The sequence below is a fragment of the Elgaria multicarinata genome, chromosome 21 (assembly GCF_023053635.1).
Source record: "Elgaria multicarinata webbii isolate HBS135686 ecotype San Diego chromosome 21, rElgMul1.1.pri, whole genome shotgun sequence".
In the NCBI taxonomy this organism is placed as follows: Eukaryota; Metazoa; Chordata; class Lepidosauria; order Squamata; family Anguidae; genus Elgaria; species Elgaria multicarinata.
The window spans coordinates 12,159,976-12,169,004 of record NC_086191.1 but is presented as its reverse complement, the minus strand read 5'-3'; the positions used below and the strand labels follow the sequence as shown (position 1 = coordinate 12,169,004).

The window sequence follows — 9,029 nt, the reverse complement described above, 5'->3', positions numbered from 1 at the left end:
TAGTCCAGCACTCTGTTCGCACAGTGGCCAACCGGCCATCGGCTAGGGATGCACAAGCAGGACATGGTGCAATAGCACCCTCCCGCCCATGTTCCCCAGCAACTGGTGCACACAGGCTTATTGCCTTGAATACTGGAGATAGCATTTCAATGGTCAGAGATGTACATTAATTCTTTTATTTATTACATTTCTATAGCGCCCCATAGCCGAAGAGCTCTGGGTGAGGTGTGAATAAGGAGGAAGGGAAATTGGCCAATTTCTATTTCTTTCTCATTCAATTTTTTAAAAAGCTTAAATTCTTTCTTTTCCGAATACAAAGAGCTTTGTGAATTGCGGTAAACGCTTACCCCAAAAATGAACTGAAGCGAAACTCTTACCCACCTGCACCAACCAAATTCAACAGGTACTCTGCAGTGATGTACCTGCCTGCCACAGAGTTGTTAAAGCCTATCAGAAAAAAAGGGAGTACTCCTAATTCAGCACTAATATGGTTGGATACCTAGAACAAACCGGCTTCTTCCGCCGAGCTCTCCAACCCGGGTGGCTCTTTCGCCGGCAGTAGGAGGAGGCCGGTGGGGAGTTGGGCTCGGCGGCAAGGACTCACCAGAGAAGCCCCCGAGCCCTGGGAACTTTTCGCCGCTGCCGCTGCCGCCGCCGCCTCTTCCTCCGTCTCTTCTGAACAGGTATCTACCCTAGGAGTTTCGGGGCGCCCTGAAGCGCCTTCAGGGCGCCCCGAAGACTCTGTGTAGATGGGGCCAATATTGCTACAACTTAAAAGTGACTAATACAATAAACTATAAATATTGAGCACAGATTTTTATTAAAACTGTGAATATAGTCCCCAATTATTTAAAAGACAATAAAAAACACTTTTGTGCAGTACAATGTCATGTATGACCAATTCTTATAGAGCCCAGCACTGGCTACATAGGAATGAAAAAGGTCAATATATAGTCCGTAAGGTGGGGACGATCAATGGCTACTAGTTCAGATGGCTCTGGGCTAACTCCAGTATCAGAGGTTTCAAGCCTGTGTACACCAGTTGCTGAGGAACATGGGTGGGAGGTTTCTGTGGCACTCATGTCCTGCTTGTGGACTTCACATGGGTAGCTGATTGGCCACAGTGTGAACAGAATACTGGACTAGTTGGATCCTTGGTCGGATGCAGCAGGGTTCTTCTGGTGCTCTAATGATGGAATAGTAATTCAAATCAGTCCTTGCAGGATGCTCATGGAATTAACAGAGAGGGGGAAATGCACGATGTTCTGGCTCTACCATGCACATAAATACAGGGGATTCACTCCATATTGGAGGAGGAAGAGGAAGAGGAAGAGGAAGAGGAAGAGGAAGAGGAAGAGGAAGAGGAAGAAGAAGAAGAAGAAGAAGAAGAAGAAGAAGAAGAAGAAGAAGAAGAAGAAGAAGAAGAAGAAGAAGAAGAAGAAGAAGAAGAAGTCAATGATTGAGCTGGCCTCTTTCCTCTTTGGGTTTTGAATTGACCTGGGATCATCCTAATTTCAAGACTCTGAGGCACATTGTATGAGCTGCCCAGCCCGGCCCAGAGAGGATGTGACTCTGTTTTAGTGTCAAGGAACAGTCCGGAAGCATGTGTTGGAGTTAGCTGTACACCAGGCAATGACTTCCCTATAATCAGTGAGCCAAGGTGACTCCCTCAGAGTCTCATTTTGGGTTGGGATAGTAGGGGAAAGGAAATGTTTTCCACTGCAGTGTCATTTCCTTGCTCATTTTGCACCTGCACATGTAGATCACAACTCTTGGGTGTATTATATTAGGGTGACCATATTTTGGAAACCAAAAAGGAGTTCATTTCCTTCTGCTTTTAAACATGCTACAGTCTCTCCCATTCTCAGGAAACCTACTCTTGATAGGCTATCTCTGTCTAACTACCGACCTGTCTCTTTGCTGCCTTTTGTTTCAAAGATCCTGGAGCGTGCGGTCTACTCTCGCTGTCTTGACTTTCTGTCTAGTAACTCTGCTCTGGATCCTTTTCAATCTGGATTCCATCCTTTGCATTCCACTGAAACAGCCCTTACTAAGATCACCAATGATCTTCTAACTGCCAAGTCTAAAGGCCTTTATTCCGTTCTTATTCTCCTTGATCTAACTGCAGCCTTTGACACGGTTGATCATGATCTTCTCTGAGATTCCCTTCATGACCTTGGACTTTGTGGCTCTGTCTATAACTGGTTTGCCTCCTATCTAGCGGGTCGCTCTTTCAGCGTGTTGGCTAATGGCAGCTCGTCTTCCTCCTTTCCCCTTTCAGTAGGGGTCCCGCAAGGCTCGGTGCTTGGCCCGTTGTTGTTTTCCTTATACATGCTGCCCTTGGGTAAGCTTATTCAATCTCATGGCCTCCAATATAATCTGTATGCCGATGATACACAATTATATCTCTCATCTCCGGAACTTTCTCCTGATGTTCACGATCGTATCTCGGCATGTCTTTCAGATATCTCCGCTTGGCTGCTTCATCGTCGTTTGAAACTTAATATGGCAAAGACTGAATTGCTTGTTTTTCCTCCTAAACCTTCCCCTCATCTCTCATTCTCTCTCACTGTCAATGATGTTACGCTTACTCCGGTCAAGGAAGCTCGTAGTCTTGGCTTTATATTTGATTCCTCGCTCTCCTTTATTCCTCATATTGAGGCAGTAGCTAAATCCTGTCGTTTTTTCCTGTATAATATTGCCAGGATTTGATCATTTCTGTCTGTCTCTTCTGCCAAGACGCTTGTTCATGCACTGGTTATTTCTCGGTTGGACTACTGCAACCTTCTTCTCACTGGCCTTCCTTCTTCTCACGTCAGTCCGTTGGTCTCGGTCCACCACTCTGCCGCTAAGATCATCTTCTGGGCTCGCCGCTCTGATCATGTTACTCCACTTCTGAAATATCTTCATTGGCTTCCAATTCACTTCAGAATCCAATATAAACTTCTCCTGCTGACCTTCAAAGCTCTTCACGGTCTAGCTCCTTCCTATCTCTCCTCTCTCATCTCACACTATTGCCCCGCTCGTGCTCTTCGCTCCTCTGATGCCATGTTTCTCGCCTGCCCAAGGGTCTCTACTTCCCTTGCTCGGCTTCGTCCATTTTCTTCTGCTGCCCCTTATGCCTGGAACGCTCTTCCAGAACATCTGAGATCCACAAGTTCAATCGCAGCTTTTAAAGCTCAGCTAAAAACTTTTCTTTTTCCTAAAGCTTTTAAAACCTGATGTTGTTTGGACTCTATACTGTTAGTTTTACCCTACCCTGTGCCTGTTTACCCTACCCAGTGCCTGTTTGCATTCTCTTCCCCTCCTTATTGCTTTACTATGATTTTATTAGAATGTAAACCTATGCGGCAGGGTCTTGCTATTTACTGTTTTACTCTGTACAGCACCATGTACATTGATGGTGCTATATAAATAAATAAATAAATAATAATGACAACATGGTCGCCCCCAAGGAGGCGTGTCCAGTACCAAGGGGGCGTGCCCACCCAAACATAGCCTTGGTCACATGTCTGATTTTACAGCACACATTTAAGACAAATCTGTTCTACATAACATCTTAATGTTAAAATCACTGAAATAAAGAACAAGTGAGAGATTCAATGTATCTGAAATTAACTTCACTCACTCCTACTTTTGTAGGTTTTGCTGTACTTTGAAGCTTTTGCTGTACTCTGTGTGTTACATTCTCCCCTTCCCTCAAATATCTTTTCTGACTGTATCTTCACTCATTGCAAGCTGCTGTTGTTGTTAACAGGGTTTGCTACTGCCCCCAGATCTGCTTCAAATTTGGTATGGCTAAAGCTCTACCTAAAAGCTATCATAGTACAAAGTTTCATCTCTTTATCTTTAAAAATGACAATTTTAAAAATGATAATTTTAAAACCTCAATTTTTAAAAAATTCCTAAAAAAATCAATGGATGAACGGATCTGTTTCAAATTTGGTGTGGCTAAAGCTCTACCTAAATCCTATCATGGTACAAAGTTTCATCTCTTTATCTTTAAAAATGACGATTTTAAAAATGATAATTTTAAAACCTCAATTTTAAAAAAATTCCTAAAAAATCAATGGATGAACGGATCTGTTTCAAATTTGGTGTGGCTAAAGCTCTACCTAAATCCTATCACGGTACAAAGTTTCATCTCTTTATCTTTAAAAATGACGATTTTAAAAATAATAATTTTAAAACCTCAATTTTTAAAAAATTCCTAAAAAATCAATGGATGAACGGATCTGTTTCAAATTTGGTGTGGCTAAAGCTCTACCTAAATCCTATCATGGTACAAAGTTTCATCTCTTTATCTTTAAAAATGACGATTTTAAAAATAATAATTTTAAAATCTCAATTTTTAAAAAATTCCTAAAAAATCAATGGATGAACGGATCTGTTTCAAATTTGGTGTGGCTAAAGCTCTACCTAAATCCTATCATGGTGCAAAGTTTCATCTCTTTATCTTTAAAAATGACGATTTTAAAAATGATAATTTTAAAACCTCAATTTTTAAAAAATTCCTAAAAAATCAATGGATGAACGGATCTGTTTCAAATTTGGTGTGGCTAAAGCTCTACCTAAATCCTATCATGGTGCAAAGTTTCATCTCTTTATCTTTAAAAATGACGATTTTAAAAATGATAATTTTAAAACCTCAATTTTTAAAAAATTCCTAAAAAATCAAAGGATGAACGGATCTGTTTCAAATTTGGTGTGGCTAAAGCTCTACCTAAATCTTATCATGGTACAAAGTTTCATCTCTTTATCTTTAAAAATGACGATTTTAAAAATAATAATTTTAAAACCTCAATTTTTAAAAAAATCCTAAAAAAATCAAAGGATGAACGGATTTGTTTCAAATTTGGTATGACTAAAGCCATTCCTAAGAGCTACCATTGTGCCAAGTTTCATGACTTTATCTTAAAAAATGACGGAGTTATAAGCATTTTTGTTAATTCCCATTAGAGCTGCTCTTTGCAAAAAAACCCGGATTTCCCCTCTCCCCCCCCCCATTGCCATCAAAAACCCCGTCACCCTAGTATTAATATATCCGTGCATATAATGGGGTGCCCTCTCGTGGCCATTACATAGCACTGCAACCTCAATAGCGATTTAGAAATTCAGGCGTTATACCGGCGTTATATACAGCTGAGCACTGCAGCCTTGTAATGTCAAGGACGATTTAAAAATCAGGATTTATACCGGTCTGCCCTCTGCTGGCTACAACTGCACATTGCAGCCTGCTGATGTGAATAGGTAAATTTATTCTGGTCTGCCCTCTTGTGGCCAGAGCTGAGCACTGCAGCCTTGTAATTTCAATGGCGATTTAAAAATCAGGATTTATACCGGTCTGCCCTCTTGTGGCCACTATGGGGCACTGCAGCCTGATCATCTCAATAGTGATTTTAAAATTCAGGATTTATACAGGGCTGCCCTCTGCTGGCTACAACTGCACACTGCAGCCTGCTGATGTGAATAGGTAAATTATGAACGTAGTGGTTATTCTGGTCTGCCCTCTTGTGGCCAGAGCTGAGCACTGCAGCCTTGTAATTTCAAGGGTGCAGTTTAAAAATCAGGATTTATACCGGTCTGCCCTCTGGAGGCCACTATGGGGCACTGCAGCCTGATCATCTCAATAGCGATTTTAAAATTCAGGATTTATACAGGGCTGCCCTGTGCTGGCTACAACTGCACACTGCAGCCTGCTGATGTGAATAGGTAAATTATGAACGTAGTGGTTATTCTGGTCTGCCCTCTTGTGGCCAGAGCTGAGCACTGCAGCTTTGTAATTTCAAGGGCGATTTAAAAATCAGGATTCACACTGGTCTGCCCTCTTGTGGCTACAGCTGAGCACTGCAGCTTGATAACCTCAATAGCGATTTTAAAATTCAGGATTTATATAGGGCTGCCCTCTGCTGGCTGCAACTGCACACTGCTGATGTGAATAGGTAAATTATGAACATAGTGGTTATTCTGGTCTGCCCTCTTGTGGCCAGAGCTGAGCACTGCAGCCTTGTAATTTCAAGGGCGATTTAAAAATCAGGATTTATACTGGTCTGCCCTCTTGTGGCCAGAGCTGAGCACTGCAGCCTTGTAATTTCAATGGTGATTTAAAAATCAGGATTTATACTGGTCTGCCCTCTTGTGGCCACTATGGGGAACTGCAGCCTGATCATCTCAATAGCGATTTTAAAATTCAGGATTTATACAGGGCTGCTCTCTGCTGGCTACAACTGCACATTGCAGCCTACTGAGGTGAATAGGTAAATTATGAACGTAGTGGTTAATCTGGTCTGCCCTCTTGTGGCCAGAGCTGAGCACTGCAGCCTTGTAATTTCAAGGGCGATTTAAAAATCAGGATTTATACTGGTCTGCCCTCTTGTGGCCACTATGGAGCACTGCAGCCTGATCATCTCAATAGCGATTTTAAAATTCAGGATTTATACAGGGCTGCCCTCTGCTGGCTACAACTGCACACTGCAGCCTGCTGAGGTGAATAGGTAAATTATGAATGTAGTGGTTATTTTGGGCTGCTCTCTTGTGGCCACAGCTGAGCACTGCAGCCTTGAAATCTCAATTATGATTTAAAATTTCAGAAGTTATACAGTACTGCAGCCTGATCATCTTAATAGCAGCATTAATTTAGCAGTGCATATAATGCAGCCTGATCTTCTCAATAGAAATTTTTTAAATTCAAAAGGGCTGAGCATTGCAGCCCAATGATGTGAATAAGTTAATTATGAATTTAGTGGTTATTCTAGGGTGCCCTCTTATGGCCACCACTAAGCAATGCAGCCTAATAATGTCAAGAGCAGTATTAACATATCTGTGCATATAATCATGTACTGCAGCCTTGTTATTTCAACAACAATTTATTTATTTATTTATTTTATTACATTTCTATACCACCCAATAGCCAAAGCTCTCTGGGCGGTTCACAAAAGTTAAAACCATAATAAAACAACCAACATGTTAAATGCACAATTACAAAATACAGTATAAAAAGCACAACCAGGATAAAACCACGCAACAAAATTGATATAAGATTAAAATACAGAGTTAGAACAGTAAAATTTAAAATTAATTTAAAATTAAGTGTTAAAATACTGAGCGAATAAAAAGGTCTTTAGCTGGCGACGAAAGCAGTACAAAAATCAAAAAGTTTTTCTGGGCTCCCCTCTTGTGGCCACAGCTGAGCACTGCTGCCTTGTAATCTCAATAACAATTAAAAAATCAGGATTTATACAGGGCACTGCAGCCCGATCATCTCAACAGAGATTTAAAAATTCAAAATTTAGGCAGTGCTGCCGCCTTGTAATCCCAATAGTGATTATAAAATTCAAAAGTTATACAGGCCGCTGCTGAGTACTGCAGCCTTATAATTTCAATAGCAGTATTAACATATCTGTGCATATAATGGGGTGGTTATTCTGGGCTGCCCTCTTGTGGCCACGGCTGAGCACTGCAGCCAACTGATGTGAATAGGTTTTATGCATTTAGTGGTTATTCTAAAATAGCAGGGCATATAATGGGGTGTGGGCACCATGGAGCAATGCAGCCCAATCATCTCTAGAGATTTAAAAATTCAAAATGTAGGCATGGCTGCCCTCTTGTGGCTACAACTGAGCACTGCAGCCTGTTGAATTGGATTGGTTTGTTATGAATTGTTTTTATTCTGGGCTCTCCTCTTGTGGCCACTGTTGAGCACTGCAGTGAGATAACCCAAATCACGGTTTAAAACTTCAGGATTTATACAGGGATGCTGTTTTATGGCCACCACTGAGTGCTACAGCCTGCTGATCTGAGTAGCTTAATTAAGAGGTAAGCAGTTACTCTGGGGTGCCCTCTTGTGGCCAACTCAGCATTGCAGCATTGCAGCCTGCATTGCCCTTTTAAGAGCTCAGCCCCTCCCTACTTCCTCACCCTCATCAGCTGCAGCTGATCTTCTTTGCCTTCTCATTGCTGCCACTTTTATTTCTTCTCCTGCATCGATCAAGGCGCTTGTGGCATCTCCTGCTCCTTCTGGGCCAGAGCAACAGGTAGGTGAATGAGCAGATTGTAGGGGTGAAAAGGGGTGACTTGTTCATGGGCCCTTGCTGGGCCGTGGGCCCTTGGCAGCTGCCTGGCCCCGTCTGCTCTTGGATCCAGCCCTGATAACACCCAAGGCTGGCCAGGTGGTCCTGGCAGCTGAGACAGAGAAACAAGCCCGTAGCTCTCCCTGGGAACAGAGCCTAACTATAATTTTAAATAGTAAGTAAACATTTGCTGCCTTTTCATGGGAAATTCATATTTCCTTCCTCTGGAGGCTTGAGTGACCCCTTGGCATGGAACACTTTTAACCAGTTATGTCCCATGGGTAGTATGACACCGAGCGTATAGCCATGAGGACTAGTAACCACTGATAGCCTTTTCCCCCATGAATTTGGCTTTACACCAGTCGCTGTCTCTCAAGACTGCTTGGGTTCCATCAGTGTTTCCCCTATTTCCGATGTCTGGGCTGTGAATGCTGTTGCGTACGCAGCCAAAACAGCACCACCCCTGGAACGAGACGGAGGGGTGAGCAGGCAAAATTTGCAGAAATACCCCCCCCCCAAATTGGGCTGGGGGTGGGGGAGATCTCAAAAACAGCCCAATGATGGCTACGTGTGCTCAGTGAGCCCAGAATGCTACCTGTCATTCTGTGCCCACTGAGCATGCTTATCCATCATTATTGGGGTAGGGGGATGGAAATGGAGGGGGGCATAGAATGGGTTTTGCAGGAATCCTGAATTACAGCATCTCACCCTGCTACACTTGTGTCCTCTAAACTGGAACCTCTGGACTGCTCATCCCAGTTTGGGGCGGTGGGAGTGAGCTGGCATTACCTTGTAGTAGGAGATTTGCACTCTGTACATGCTCAAGGGCATGGTATTGCCTAAGGCTGAGTTATTACAGATGGGATCTAGGGAGAACCCCTTGCTTGCCCCAAATTAATGTTTTAAATTCTGCTGTCCCGCTGCAGCTAACAGAAGCAGTGACTTAAGTCCTTCAGAGCA

The 9,029-nt window shown here is 42.7% G+C and overlaps 1 protein-coding gene across 1 annotated transcript in view; it reads right to left on the bottom strand.

The window, feature by feature from the left end:
* The window catches only part of LOC134412273 (NACHT, LRR and PYD domains-containing protein 12-like), a 240,982-nt gene that overhangs the window by 184,086 nt on the left and 47,867 nt on the right, over nucleotides 1-9,029 (bottom strand). The window lies entirely within an intron of this gene.